This window comes from Manduca sexta, chromosome 5 (genome assembly GCF_014839805.1).
Source record: "Manduca sexta isolate Smith_Timp_Sample1 chromosome 5, JHU_Msex_v1.0, whole genome shotgun sequence".
Taxonomy (NCBI): domain Eukaryota; kingdom Metazoa; phylum Arthropoda; class Insecta; order Lepidoptera; family Sphingidae; genus Manduca; species Manduca sexta.
This window is the reverse complement of record NC_051119.1, coordinates 6,067,437-6,083,995: the sequence shown is the minus strand read 5'-3', so window position 1 is coordinate 6,083,995 and position 16,559 is coordinate 6,067,437. Positions and strand designations below refer to the sequence as shown.

Sequence of the window (16,559 nt, the reverse complement as noted above, 5' to 3'; positions counted from 1 at the left end):
GGCAACAAATAAACACAGAATAATCTGTTTGGGCCGCTCAGTGTGTGCCAGGCTATCTTTAAGATCTAAGCCTGTTGGTGAGTGGTGTGAGAATATAGTGAAAAACCTAAAAGTTAGGTAAGTTTATGTTTTTTTAAATAGTAAAGAGGTTCGCGCGTTGTAAAAAACTAAACCATTTTTGATGCAAGTTTAATTTTAATTTTATTAGGGAAACAAATAGAAAAATAATACGAATTTAAACAAAATAATTATAGGTTACATATCATATCCCAATCAAGTTTCCAAGAAAAAATATATTTTGAGAAACTCAAGTAATAAACCTCAACCTCAACACAAAATTTCAAGAGAGTGTAATTAGGTAAAGAATAAATATAATTAGTAGCGGTATCGCTGTAAATCGTAGCGTAATATCTTAAATCAACTGTTAAATCGCCATAATACAATAAAGCCATTTTTTTCTGCAGCTACACTTTTCTTTTAATGTTATGTTTTTTATGAATATTAATGTGGTTCCAACAATTAAAACACACAACTTGATAGAAAATGTTACTACAATCAATTGTTGTACAATACAAAAAATTATAAGTATTTTTGGTTTGACAAACGTGTTATTGAATGCTAACAAGATTAGAAACCGAATAAGTATCTAAAAACATTTTATGGATGCCCTGTTGCACCTTTGCTCACCTCTTTTGGTATAAAGCCGTGATGTATTTTTGTTTAAAAATCTTTGCGTCAATTGAAGAGGAATTGCATTGACGTACAGTTTTGTTTATTTGGGAATTATTGAACCATAAAACGGTATTTAAAGTCTTCGAGTCTACTAACTTCGGATAATAAAATTATAGTTTGTAAACTATTAATATTATTAACAGCTTCACGCTTGATGAAAGGAAATGAGCCGTAAATTGAATTGTCAATATTTTGCTTCGAATATTAGGACTAGGTTTTTCTTGTAGCTTTGCCCGCACCTGTGCGAAATTAAATGCTTCTTCGACGGTAGTGTTTATTTTAGGGAAATGTAGAGTCTGGGCGAATTTTTATTTAAATCTATTTAATATTCGCCAGGCTAAGCGGCGATAGCGTAGTTGGGTGTGGAACGGACTGCCAAGACGAATGTCCGCAGGTTCAAATCCCAAGGCCACACACCTCTGACTTTTTTAAAATCATGTGTGTATTCTTTGTGAATTTATCGTTCGCTTTAACGGTGAAGGAACACATCGTGAGAACACCTGCACATCTGAGAAGTTCTCTACAGGAATTTCGAAGGTGTGTGACGTCTACCAATCCGCACTAGGCCAGCGTGGTGGACTAAGGCCTAATCCCTCTCAGTAGTAGAGGAGGCCCGTGCTCAGCAGTGGGCAAATATATAATACAGGGCTGATATTATTTTTTATTTATTAATATTCGCCAGGATAGCGTATATGAGTGTAAAACTCGCCATAGTGGCCCACGTAAGTGTCGCGTTCCTGGATTAGTGTGCATGTTTGAGTTTAAACAGGCTTCCATTGTCTCGACTGGCAAGGAATAATCATCTCTCTTCAATCAATTCTCCATATAGACCAGTGTTTCCTTATTTTTTTAGGCCATGCCCCACCTTAACATTTTTAAAAATTTTATGTACCCCATACATAATTTTTAACCATTAAAAATTGTTTTGTTCTCTTAAAAAATATAAATGATAAGTTTGAGGTAGAAATCACTATGAAATTGTTATCAAAACAATATAAGTAAACTTTCAAATGAAAAACCGAAAATTCTGTTTAAATTGCCCCCTTTAATTATCAAATTGTCCCCGTGTGGGGCGTGGTTCCCACGTTGGGAAACACTGATCAAGATTTCTTATGTTTACACGAATGTTAGACATTGAATTAAAACTAAAACCTATTTAACGGATTTTATCGCGTTTTTTTTTATATTATTATTTAGTTAAATCGGATCCCAAAAGACCGGCTGCCAGGCCTCAAGACACTGTGAGCTCACTCTGCGTAGATCGGACCGTCAGCAGCTAAAATTTAAAAAAGTTGTATATTTGAAAAATGTAGGTAGATATTGTAACTTTGACTTTACGGATGAACAAAACCTCAGTCCCCCCCGTGGCCATGGAGGCTGCAAAGTCTTCGAAACGTCGGGAGAAAAATAAAAAACAAAAAACCGCGATAGAATCCGTTAAATAGGTTTTACTTTTAATTCACTGATCAAGACCCTACTCTTTTTATCAACAGGGTCACAAGGTTTACTCTCCATGGTCGTAATCAAAAATTATTTTATGCTTAAATTCTTTATTTATACCCTACTCTTCTTATCAGTGCATAAGGTTCACTTTCCGGTCATTAATAAAAACATTTTATGCGGAATGTTACCAAATATTCAAATATCTTTACAAATTTTCTCATTTATACCTATTATTTTTGTAGCTCCGTCCTTACAATATTTTTCGGTGTAAAATCTTCTAAAACTATACAGGATCAGCTTGAAATTGCTTTACTAAATGAAACCACATACTTATCTTCATGAAAATAATACTTTATAATAAGTTACTTGAACCGTAGATGTAAAATAAAATAGTGTAAGTTTCGAACAAATTAAATATCCATAAAAAATCCATAATTTTAATTTACACGCTCTAATGCCATCATAAGATACTGCTCCAAGAGAATTCGTCGCAGCAATATCATGCTTTCAGTCAAAAATACATTCACACACGCACACACCATATTCGCACTAAACTAGAAAATAATAAAAAAAATAAGCCTGCGATTTTTGATGAAGTATTCGTTATACATTAATGATTTTTGGCACATTGTAAGCAAATATAAAGACGAGTATGGAGCAATTTATCAACGCAATATCGAAATAACTATAATCAATATACATTTCTGGGATAGTTAATTCTATCGTCCATTTCCTGCCACATTGTTTCTCAGAGACCCTTGTGTGTCACATCCTACCGTGTCTTTACAATCACTCAATGATAAATGCACGTATGAGAGCAGACAGTACAGTAAATGCACAATAAAATTATTATAGCATATGTCTACACCTTGACAACGGACATCGTAGGGAGATGTTACAACTTGTTTCGTTTAGTGGCGCCATATTGTGGATTTAGCGGGATTGAATTTTCTGAAAATTATACACTAATAGGTAAGTGCCGTATAGTGGGTTGTGTCCAAGCAGACGTTGGAATAATATTGGACTCTGAATAATAAATGCACTAACAGTAGTGTCAGTTTGCCATGCTCGTATTAAAAAAAATGCTATCATAACGTGTACTTTTTGTCTTACAAGGATGTTCTTGGCTTACTTAAACGTTGTTCTCATGTGACATCGCCCAATGGGAAGTCCAAATCTTGGTTTAAAAACAAAAAACACTTCATTTAGAATATTTCTAGACTTCAAGTGTGTGGAATTATTCCAGTATCGTTACAATCATTTTGCATGTCACTATATCTTATTGGAAATTGAGTGTGCTTCGCGTGAAGTTGATTAGCAGATAAGATATACTTTCCCGGTATTTTTAGATGCTACCATTACGGTGCAAGAGTTGGAGAGAACTTCGATCTTTTACCAGGCAAACTATGGATATTGCATTATTAATACTGTTTATGTTTTTTCGGTAAGTCATTTGAGTTAACACATTATCAGCCCTGAATTTCATATTGTTCTAATGCTGGCTAAAGTCCTTACCCACTCTATAAAAATCTTTGACATGTGAAGTTGTCTCCCAACCTATCGACCAACATTGTGGACTAAGATTTAAGCACTCAAAGTAGTAAAGACGGCATGTCTTTTAATTTTGATGTAACAACATTTTCGTATATTATTTTTTCGACATTTAAGCATATTGCGATTTTGAAAATTTTAATAAAGTCAATCCAGAGACTGTCACTTCAGAAACTGGTAACTGAAAAGGGTTCAGATTTGCCAAACTCCAACAGATCAATTTAATTGGTGCCAGTATAAGATCTGACCATAATCCTTCAACAGACGAGGAGATGTTGCATAATATTGTTTTGGCTTTTCATCGAAAATAAATGAATGAGTAGTAAGTATAATATCTTTCACATTTTCATTGTTGGATTAAGTTACGTAGTATTTATCGATGCTCTTAACATTGGGTCGTTTTTTTATCTATTACCAAAGACTGATAAAAGATATTTGTGTTCGTCTACGTAATTTTTTGGTAAAGTTTACCAGATGTTTAGTGATTTCTACTGCCCGTAAAAATCCGCCATCCAAAATCGTGGATTCATCGGCCTTAAATCTGTTTTCAATAAATGATCCTTATCTCAATTTTCAATCCAATTGGGAGACTAAACCAATCAAAATTGCTCATTTGTAAGCACGTCAAAAAATCTTTGTTCTGATTGGTTCATTTTTGAGATATATTGAAAAAAGCTATTGAGATTGTTCATTGAAAATGGTGGTTAAAAGGAAGGATTATGAATTGGAGTGGGGTGTTTAAATTTCCGGAATCCTCACCATAGGAAACACTATAGCAAACTGTCATTTTTCGTTGGTTTTCTAACAAACTGCAGTGATATTATCGTAGTGTAGCTAGCCTATTCGCGTTGTAGACGACTATCTATATCAAAACGTATCTCTCTTACTTGTCATGATTATTATGTCTGAAGGTAATAGATGAAAGTTAAATATTTTTTTTTGTTAATTATCTTTCTTTATATCGGCGAAGGAAAATATCGCGAGGAAATCTATACCCGAGAATACTCTATAATAATCGGGAAGGTATGTTAAGTCTGCCAATCCGCATTGGCCAACGTGGTGGACTAAGGCCTAAACTTTCTCAGTAGTAGAAGAAATCCGGGGCCAGATATGTGAGTGTATATCATACAGGGCCAGTATTATTCAACTAATTTCTTCCATGTAGACTTTACCATTATTTGAAACAAAGTAACATCTATCTCTTCGTAAATTATTCAATTAAACTTTATTAGTTCCTATTGTATCCCCTCTATATAATTACAAGAACAAAGCGTGCAAACGCGACATCCGTAGCACGTCGCATACAGATCGCACTGTACACACTCGTCTTAAATTATTACTGAATATTTGACTAAAACGATTGTGAGAGCTCCTTCAGTCGCGCACGGGGACCGCGTGGGCTCAGATGCTCACGCTACGCACCAATCACACCATTAAAGGCTAATTTTCTAATAATATAGAGCAAAATAGCCACCACTTAAGTACTTCCGTAGAGCGCGGCCATATTTGTTGTATGACGCACGTTTGCGTTCTATTTTTGAATTTTGCCGCGAGATTTTAAATTGAGAATAGATTAAATGTATTTTTCGGGGGCAACGGTTGTGGTGTATTCAGTTTGTGGAAAGGAGTTTGCATAACGGGAACCGTAAGTGCTCAGATACTATCAAAGTGGATCCTTTTGTGAAGAGAAAGATGAAAATATTTAAGAAGAAGATGCGTTTCTCGATAGCTCCGAGCTACGTTTAAGAAGGACACTATTAGTGATTAACTACGTATTTATCCGGGATATTTAAATACACATATCAACAGCGAGATTTTAATATAACTGACTTATCAATAAAGGTAAGTGATATTATTTTTTCTCGTATAAATTGTATTACACGTACTACTACAATACTTATAATAGTCTATCCGTATGCCAAATTTCAGCCAAATCCGTTCAGCTGTTTCTCTATTTACAACTAACAAAAGTCTTCACAGTCCCCCATTTATAATACAATTAAAATATATCTTAATTCAACGTTTTTATTTTTAATTTGCACTTGTCAAGCCGCAGACAAACATACAGACAAAGTATTTAATCCTATTGACAGTCGAGTAAACATCTCAAGATAACTTATCGAAAGTAGTCAGGTGGTTAGACTTGAATCTAATTCCGTAGTACTTTAGGTAATTCTTATAGTATTCTAGATAAACAATGTTCCTAGTTTTGGAATATTTAAATCATCCGGATTATACCCTTCTCTGTTCGACCCACCAAAAGGCTATTTCGTAGAATAAACGCGATAAAAGTGTCTGTAGAGCTTGATTGCAGTGGACTTTGAATGTCAGATATCTGAAATTTTTAGGAGAGGACGTGTTAAAAACACCTTCAATAGTCGGGAATCCATGAGGATATAGATGAAAGTGAATGAAGCGAAAGAAGTGTAGCAGAATGGAGGAAAGAGGCAGTCTGTCTACTCCTTTGTGATAGAGGCCTGATCTTTTAAATGTATATAAATCTACTATTAACACAGGATTAATATTAGTATTCAAGGCATTTTTAAGTAATAATAATATTATGTCAATTTATAATTGGATGTCCATATTCTGCAAGTAACTTTATCCAATTCAAATTGGGAAACACTGCAGGCACTCCACTGCACTGGTCATCCTGAATCATTAAATACAGGGTTTGGAATTGCGTTGATAAATGAAACTACAACTCCTCTTTATATCTCCAAAGTGCAAAAAATCATTTAATAACAAACATTTTCAAGAATTAGTAACGCAGTAAATATCCCTGTAGAACCCTTAAGTTCACTTATTCTACTTCCATTATCTATCAAACAGGGATACATTGCTACCACGGGGTTTCTTAGTAGCGCAAATAGATATGTTAGTCCGTCCAAGGGTGTCCAAGGGCGTTGCAGGGAGCGGCAGCTGCCTCCCCCTAGAGATTTAAAAAAAAAATGCCAAATGTAAGGTAACCAACGTCCTAAGTCTTTGACTTGACTTGCTTGATTTATCATTTCCGTATTATTAGAAGTCATTACCTGATCTTTTCATTATTTATTTATTTATTGCACTAAACATACAAATGTATATAGGAGACTTAATGCCATAGGCATTCTCTTCCAGTTAACTATTACATCATAACCATTATATATGTACAAAGATCTATATTATAAGATGTAAGTACTATCAGAAATCTTATCTACCCGTCGGTATTTGAGTTTAAATTAGCAATTGCTCATTCAATGTGTAATTATTACGAAATCCTTCATGTGATAGGTCTTTTCTAAGATATTGCCTGGCTGTTTCTTGTGACGAAATACTCTGATTATGACAGCCAAAAACTACCCAAAAACAGTAAAAATACAAGAGAAACTTGAATTTCAAATAGCTGATAATTTTGCGCTGAGCTCCTCGCTGTAATGTGATGCTATAGTCTGACCAGGAAAATAAAAAACCTCGCTATGTTGTCGTAAAATATGGAACCAATTTCTTGTCAACGTTAATTTTAAAACGATACAAAAATGGCGCCCCTAATGCTGATTTTATAGTCCTGATCAGTCCCAAGACTCATAATGCAAAGTTATTACCAATAAAATTACTCACGCTTTTCTTATTTCTACTATATTATAATATCCAAGCAGTGTTGTAACATGCTACGATACCCTATTTTTAAATAAATCATGATTGATGAGTAATTAATTAACCACTTAATAAAGAGTTCAGGTGAGATTTGATTTAATGGCTTTATTAAAACACGCCTTGAACACGTGACATTCTTAAAGAACGAATGATTAATGTAAAGAAGTCTTCCCCTGATGGTAATTGCGCCTAGACATATGTAGTAGCAACACACTACACAACTCTGTCTTGAAATAATACTATTTTTACGAATTTTATCATGGTTTTTATATTATAACAAGCGACCCGCCCCGGCTTCGCACGGGTGCAATGCTGACTATTTAATGGATGTTATTATTATACATATAAACCTTCCTCTTGAATCACTCTATCTATTAAAAAAACCGCATCAAAATCTGTTGCGTAGTTTTAAAGATTTAAACACACATAGGGACAGAGAAAGCGACTTTGTTTTATACTATGTAGTGACTAGCTGACCTGGCGAACTTCGTACCGCCTATTAATGTTACCATCGTATAAATATTGAGAAATCTTGATATTAATATTTATACGATACTAACGTCACTCAATTGTTTTGCCTGCCGGAACCCCTCCACTAACACCTAAACCTTATGTTATGGTATTGAAGTTCAAATTGACTTTAAGTATTATTACGAATCTTTTGATTGGGAATATAGAAAAGTGTTGTTTTTAGGCTTTTTCAGGCAATTTTGTTATTTTTTCTCTCCGTAAGAACCATCCTTGTACTTCAAGGAATATTATAAAAAAAGAATTAGCGAAATCGGTTCAGCCTCTCTCGAAATTTGCCCTTAGCAACACATTCAGCGATTCATTTTTATATTAAAGATTTTCTCCCGACGTTTTGAAGACTGCAGCCTCGTGGTCACGGAGGAGACCAATTTTAAAATAGTTTTATGTCAATGTCTAATATTCGCGTAAACATAAGAAATTAAATTGATTTATAATGATAGATAAAGCTGAACAGTTAGAACGCGCTAATCTGAGGATTTATTGGTTCAAATTTAAAAATTCTTTTAGTGTTTGGTAGCCCATTTATCGAAGAATGCTGTAGGGTATATAACATCACGCTAGAATAGGAGCGGAGCATTAATGGAAAATGTTGCAAACACTGGGATAATTGTAAAGTTATTAACATTATTTGATTTAATATAATTATGTCGGTGTTTGAACACAGGCTGATCCCGAAACGCGACACACGTGGGCCACTACGACGGGTCTTACACCTGGGGCTTTGTTCTCTGATAGTATAAACTCGTAATATGGCCGTGTTATTCACGAAATTAGCGTGAAATGTTATTCTGTATGCTAATTTATATTGTATTTAACGCGACGCGATGTGTTACTTGCTTGTTATATACTGTCAAAATAACATATGGCATAGAGAATGACTTCTGTACGGTGGTCGCTATCCGGACGGATACAATATCGTAACACCGATATTGATATATTTAAAGCGACCTGTAGTAACCCTCCACGAAGTTTGGATGGTAGTCATAATTACGTACTGTTAAAAAAAATTGTGGCATAGAAATTAAGTCCTGTATGGTGGTTGCTATCTGGACGGATACAAAAATACGATTTTGATATATTTAAAGCGATTTGTAGTCATCCCCACGAAACCTGGGATGTAGTCATAAGGCACTTTCTCCGCGAAACTGACAAAAGATGTCTAGCGGAATTAGATTTATGGGGAGATCTTGAAGAAGACTTTTGTTTTTATGTCTTTCTGTCCTTTGAATGACGAGGCATGCTTGTCGTTTGCCTGATGGTAAACGATGCGGCCGCCTATAAACAGTAGAAACACCTTCTAACACTTTGAATTACAAACTATTGTTGGGAATACCACTGCGCTCGCCAACCATTAATATTTAGATGAGATGTTGTCTTATTATGTCCAGTAGTTACACTGGCTTCAATGTCCTTCAAACCGGAACACAACAGTGACTACTCACTGCTACTTGGCGGCAGAAATAGACATTGCGGTGGTACCTACCCAGGCGGACTCTCACATATGATAAGCCTACCACCAGTAAAGCCTTCTTCAACATTGGCACTTCATTTCATTTTATATTTCATGTTTACAAAAACAAGTCTAACTTGATAGCGGCAATACTTAACCATTCGTTTGCCCTGAGAAATTGACCCGCACGTGATTCCAATGAAGCCCTACATTAGCATTTATCAGAGCCAATTTAAGCAACTCATTAAGGACAATCATCAGTTAATGCCCATATTGTTCAGAAACGCGTATGTTAGTACAGGACAAATAATTTGTTTACTGAGAGATTATTTCGTGACGCACGAGAAGTGTACTGGTGGTAGGTGTCTCATATGTGATTTTAAGTACGTAAAGCCCGTTGGTCCTGCGCCTGATCTATCTCCAGTCATGTCGGATTACCGTCTCACCGGACTATGAGAGTGAAGGAGCATAGAGTGCGTCTGTATTGCGCACACGCTTGTGCACTATATCTCCTGTGTACTTGGCTGTTGAGATTTGCCGCCGTGGCCGAAATTCTGTTAGGAAGGAATCATTGTTTATTTTGTTCGTAAAGTTTATATCCTTGTATTTTTTATACGTACGAAAGCTTCCATCTGTGTGAATTATTTAATGTTTTTCCTCATAGCAACTTCTTGTGTGGGCGGGTGGCAGATAGGTATTATTTTTTGTGTGTATTTTGATTATTATTTGTGTGCATGTTGAAACATTTCTATGTCGGTATCGTCTGTAGTCATTATAGTAATTGAATGATCTTAATGATGTATATTCCAAGAGTTAGATTGAGTTAGCTTGGTCGCAAAAGGGGAAAAAGAGCGCAGCTTGAGTAGGCCGAGGCATCTAACTTTTTTGTTAATGTGGGCACGGCATAGTACACTGCACCTATGGTACGTGAACTATAAAGATACTATAGAGAACTTCTCAAGTATGCAGGTTTCCAAAGCAAATTCCAATAGAATTTTGCATAATCATGATCCTGTTTGTTAATTGGTTGAACATAATTTCATTTAAAGGTGCAAAAAAACAAACAAAATGACGTCCACGTGCCCAAAGACGTGTTTCGGGTGACATCGAAGTTAAACGTGTTTTTAGTGATGTAATAAACAACAATATCTACATTAAGGTGGTAGCTCAAGGTCCATTTTCATACATTTTGTTTCGGCTTTAATCTGGGTAACTAAACAAGTATTGGCAAGTAAAGAATTTAAATTCACGTCTAGTTAATGATTAGTTCTCGCAGTTGAAAGAAAAATGTAAAAATAATTAATAATCATGGATATTTCTGCCTTTAAAATTTCGTCATATTAAATTTTAAAGGCCGAAATATCCATGATTATTAATTATTTTACATTTTTCTTTCAACTGCGAGAACTAATCACTAACTAGACGTGAATTTAAATTCTTTACTTGCCAATACTTGTTTAGTTACCCAGATTAAAGCCGAAACAAAATGTATGAAAATGGACCTTGAGCTACCACCTTAATGGATTAATTCAAACATTTTATAAGATTTGATCCGGATTTTAATATATGAAATTGTTAGTTGTTTGTATTTTTTTATACAAGCTCGTCTGATCCCAGTGCACCTGATGGTAAGTGGAGTTGGGTCCAATAGAATGTCGAATGTCGAGAAGATTACCCCTCGACAGTCGACACAATTATGCCGGCCTGTTGGAAGCGGATATACATAGGCTGATCCCGGAACGCGACACACTTACGTGTGCCACTATGGCGGGTTTTAACACCTGGTGTACGGTGGTCGCTATCCGGGCGGATATAAAAAATATCCTCCTAACAGTAATTTGTCGAGATGTATTCGAAACTTTGTGGTATATACTACTAAAATTAAAACTATACCTAAAAAAAGTTGAATGCATAACTGTCACCTAGGTCTGTAAATTTAAACTAAAAAATTACTAGCCCATGGGCTGCGCTAAATATTTATAATCAGATGACACCGGTGTTCTAATCACTGCCGAACTTCACAGGATTACACGCTGGGCTTATCTAAAGATACACAAAAACAAAATTAAAATTGATCCAGCCGTTTTGAATTCCATAAGGAACATAAATATGAACCTTTTTTTAAAAGGTATATAGTTTTTGCTCGAGGCTTCGCCTATGTGAAAGAGTTTTCCCGGGATAGAAAAAATTCTTCCTCCTATCTTATGTCCTTGCAAGGATATCCAACTATTATCATACAAAATTTCATCGAAATCCATTGGGTAGTTTTTGAATATATCGCGTTTAGATATATTTTATAAATTAATAAAATGGGAACAATAAGTAAAAAAAGTAAATTGACAAGACTAAAAAAACAGTACCGACACATCTTAAATAGCCGAATATCGATTCCGTTGTCGATTAATTCGATTCGTTACGTCACTAGCTGGATCAGGAAAATCTAGTCTGACCAATACGGCATTAACTGAGTTCATTCGATCACGTGAAACAGCATCCGTTTGGACACGTGGGCAGTGGGTCCGTAATGAAACACTTATTCGTAATGGTACGATCGGGGAATTACATTGTTATTTGATATTTTAAGTTGTTTATATTTAGTAAAATGTGTATTGGATATTCAAAAATTATGAACTTTAAATATCACGTTCTGGGTTCAACTTGTGTTAATAATATAAGCCCTGAATTATATTATACTGTCCCACTGCTGGGCACGGTTCTACTCGACAATTGAGGGATAAAGCCTGTCCCACTGCTGGGCACGGTTCTCCTCTACGATTGAGGGATAAAGCCTCAGACCACCACGCTGGCCTAGTGCGGGTTGGCAGACTTCAAATACCTTCAAAATTCTTATACAAAACTTCTCAGGTATGCAGGTTTTCCTCAAGATGTTTTCGATGTTCAACGAAGCGATAATTCACTAATAATAATCATATTACTTCATAAAAGTCTGCACGTCCTTGGGTTTGAACCTACAGACACTCGTCTCGGCAGTCCGTTCCACCTTATTAGGCTATCGCCACTTTTTGAGGTTTTAGTTGATTTTTTAACTTGCGTACTTATATCGATTGAGCATTGAACAAACCGGAATAATTTTACCAACGGGCGGATACCAAATGTTTGCAACTTTCTTGCAATTGTGTCCAGAGTCGAACCCGAGACACCACGGCAATCGTAGCGTAGTACACCGCGAATCAGTCATGACAGACCATAAAATACGTAACTGTAAACTGGTTTGTGTTTTACATCTGAATCAGTGCGGTTTTCACTTCGATATTGAATAATTTTATTTTAATCTTGGAAATTCCGAAAAAGCAAGTACTTTTTATTTATAAGTCCACAGCAAAGTAACACTGCATCTGATGGTATATGAATATGGTTCATACTTTATCTTGGTAATTTGTTCCCAAGTTATAATAATAATATCAGCCCTGTATTATATACTGTCCCGGGCATGGGCCTCTTCTACTACTGAGAGGGATTAGGCCTTAGTCCACCACGCTGGCGTAGTGAGGGTTGATAGACTTCACACACCCTCGAAATTCCTATAGAGAACTCAGGCATGCAGGTTTCTTCACGATTTTTTCCTTCACCGTTAAAGCAAGCGATAATTCACAAAGAATACATACATAATTTTAGAAAAATCAGAGGTGTGTGCCCATGGGATTTAAACCTGTGGACATTCGTCGCGACAGTCCGGTCCATAACCAACTAGGCTATCACACAGGCGAAGTCGCGAAAAACCCAGTAACATTATAAAACGTCCGAATTTGTTATCTTTGAACTTTGATTTTTTTTCGAATTTTTGGTTTGTTTTTGTCTGTCAGAGCGAATGCCTTGGTATTTTTTTGAAATAGATATCGGAACTTGTTACCTTTTAACTTTGATTATTTATTTGCATTTTTGGTTTGTTTTTGTCTGTCAGAGCGAATGTATTGGTATTTTCTTGTATCGAAAACTATGTATTACTTACAGCTTCTCCGCGTCAACAGCCGTCCCGGTTCAAGAGTCCTTTAATCACTGTGATGAACTAAAACAGCGTTATCCATTTAAAAAAAATGATAAAAAATATCCCACGGGAGCAAATTACTGGGATAAAAGTAACCTATATGTTAATCCACGACATGGTCTATCCGTATGTCAAATTTTAGCCAAATCCGCACAGCGGTTTCTACTATCAAAGACCTAACATTTGTCGCAAACTCGCATTGACAATACATAATATTTTTTATTAAGCAAGATAAATTAATGGGTCCTCTGATTGCAGACAAAACACTACCATAATATTCCAATCCAATTTATTTTGTTTGGCTGTATCGTTTGTACGACAATTCTGCCAATGTCAAGTTTGAAAAGTACCATAATATTATTTGAACATGTACAAAGCTAGATTTTTTTACCGAAATTTAAGTCGTGTTAAGAAAAGAAATTTTGAATAAAGATCTTTGATAAAGAAATATCTATCGATGTTTCCTTTTATCAAATTGATTTAATCGTAAAATTTATTTCAGTAAAGTTTATTTATAGTTACATTCCATGCGTATAAAACCTCGTAGTCTTCATTCATCAAAATGGGAACTTTAATATTACAAACATAACTCGTAGAGCATTGTAAACTTTATTACATTACAATAAGATATAGCTGTTGTTAAACGGCATAAGTATCGTTGTGCGAGTGTTATCTAGGCTCACAAAGGACGAATTGTGAAGTGCTGATTGGTTAACAATGTCATAGTAGATATTTGTGGCAGTAAATTTGTTTTATTTGAACCCGATAGGTAGAGGCGATTCAACATCAATTGTTTGGACGTTGGTTAGTACTAAAAACATAAATTATTGAATATAAAGAGTTCTATTATATAGAGCGGACATTGGAAGATTGTCATAGAAAAAAATTGCGCTTATGTGATGGTTACTCAATCTACCGCGTGATAGCGAAACATCAATGTAAAATACTTTATTTTTTTCCATATCACGATTTGCATGTTTTTAATGCGACAATTATCATATTTCCTTTAAATATATTATTTTTGTATTAATATCTAAGGACGCGGTGACATCTTGTCAACTGACATTTCAAATAAGACAGCGACATTACCAATTGGTAACAACTTTTGGAGCAAAAATTTGGCCCTGATGTTCGGTATATAACTAACTATATAGTTTAATGTTTTTGATTGAATATAATATTTGGATGAGGTTGACATATAGATTGACAACGAATTGATATTTTTTTTTGGGGTACTGCCGTTGTTGTCACCGGTAGTACCCTGCTAAGGGTGTACAAGCGATCCCTCGGCTTAGCAACCACGGCAGCCCTATGATGAGTTGGTGGGCCCTACCGCCATCACTAGAGGCGCCAGCTGAAGGTTCGCTGGCAGCCTGCAGCTAGACGGTTTTAGGGCCCGGGAGGAAAAAGGAAGGGGATAGAAGGAAGAAAGAGAAGAGGAAGGAGTAGGAGTTACTAAGATGGTTGGAAGGGGTAGGGAGGCGAAATGTTCACGAACCCTTATAGACCTCAATGTGAACTTAGCAACCATGAGATATACACACGAGCTGTGTGTCCAGGGTCGCGGCAAATTTACCCCCGTGCATGGGCGTGCATTTGGTGTGGAGACCAAGCGCACAAGAATTGCCTCGGGGGGGAACGAATTGATATTAGAAGGCAGTAGGCACTGATGTTTTTTTTATACGGTTACAGAGAAGTGACTCCACTACACCTAATGGTAAGTGGAGTGGGTCTAATAGAATGTCGACTGACGAGAGATGATTATCCCACAACAGTCTATACATGCCGGCCTGTTGGAACCGGATATACAGGCTGATCCCGAAACACTTTATGCAATATACTTACATGGGCCACTATGGCAGGTTTTAACAACTTATGTACGGTGTTCGCTATCTGGGCGGATATATAAAATCCGTCAGCAAGATGATATGGCGATAGCCTCGGCAATCACATCATGGGACGGAATAAACATGGCGGAAAATGGGTGCACCAGTTGCGCCTCTGTCTACCCCTTTGGAGATAAAAGGCGTGAGTGTGTGTAAACTTTAAAACTTAAAAAATACAACTAAAATATTTATAACTCAATGAATATTTGTCTAATTAAGTATAACATTAATATTCAAAGTTCGTTTTCCTTTAGACGTGAATTTTAGAGAGAAGCAGATTTTAAAGGATTTAGCATTCCTTAACAATGTTCTAACACGAATGATTTTAATTACCGTGTCTAATTGTAGTTAGTTAAAAGGAAGTTTTACATAAGTCTAGAAGACAGTGGTGAAAGTATACAGTCGAATTGAGAACCTCCTCCTTTTTTGAAGTCGGTTAATAAAACAAAGTCCCCTTTTCTGTCAGTATGGTATTGATTTTCTTAAAATACTGAACGGATTTTTATAAAATTTAGTATGAAGATAGTTCAAGGTCCTGGAAAGGTTATAGGATATCTCGGAAATATATAGTGGGACTTTTATCCTGGAAAAATTCTTCACACGTGTCCTCGAGTAAAAGCTAATTACTAATACATATAAATGCGGCCTGCAAATAGTTCTGATCGTAATTAGATTCCACAGAAATACTACATAAAGGAAAGCCTGCAACAATCGTGTTATGGGGACCCTTTACCACTGCTGGTTGCCTCGGCAGACGTCTTGCCATAGATCAAATTATATGTAAACCTTTCGTCTTTTAGGTCTTTAACACAGCTCCACTTTTCGTGTACAAAATTATCGTACGACTTAAGCTTAAACTAACTAAACCCTTACATAAATACACGCAATACATATAGAATATTTTAAATTTCCCATGTCTGACTACACTACTGACATGGACAATTATTTTACTATAATATATACTATTAAATTAATAACTATATGACATTGCACTAAAGCAATGTCAATGTCTAATATTCGCGTAAGCATAAAAAAATCATAATGACTGTATGAATTAAATTTTCCCAATAAATACTATAATAATAATATAATACAGCCACGTATTATATACCGTTCCACTGCTGGGCACAGGCCTCCTCTACTACTGAGAGAGATTAAGCCTTAATCCACCACGCTAGCCTAGTGCGCATTTGCAGACTTTATATACCCTCAAAATTTCTATAGAGAACTTATCAGGTATGCAGGCATTTTCACGATGTTTTCCTTCACCGTTAAAGCAAGTGATAATTCACAAAGAATACACACATAATTTTAGAAAAGTCAG

At 35.7% G+C, this 16,559-nt stretch overlaps 1 protein-coding gene across 2 annotated transcripts in view; it reads left to right on the top strand.

Annotated features, from left to right (window-relative positions):
* LOC115452912 (laccase-4) overlaps positions 1–16,559 on the top strand; it is a 102,539-nt gene continuing 85,980 nt past the window's right edge. The window contains exon 1 of one of the 2 annotated variants that reach the window (XM_037444420.1): positions 1–117. The gene's annotated coding sequence lies outside the window, so the exon portion shown is untranslated. Of the gene's footprint in view, positions 118–5,112; positions 5,569–16,559 lie in introns of those variants that run through there. The other variant, XM_037444416.1, reaches the window with a different exon arrangement.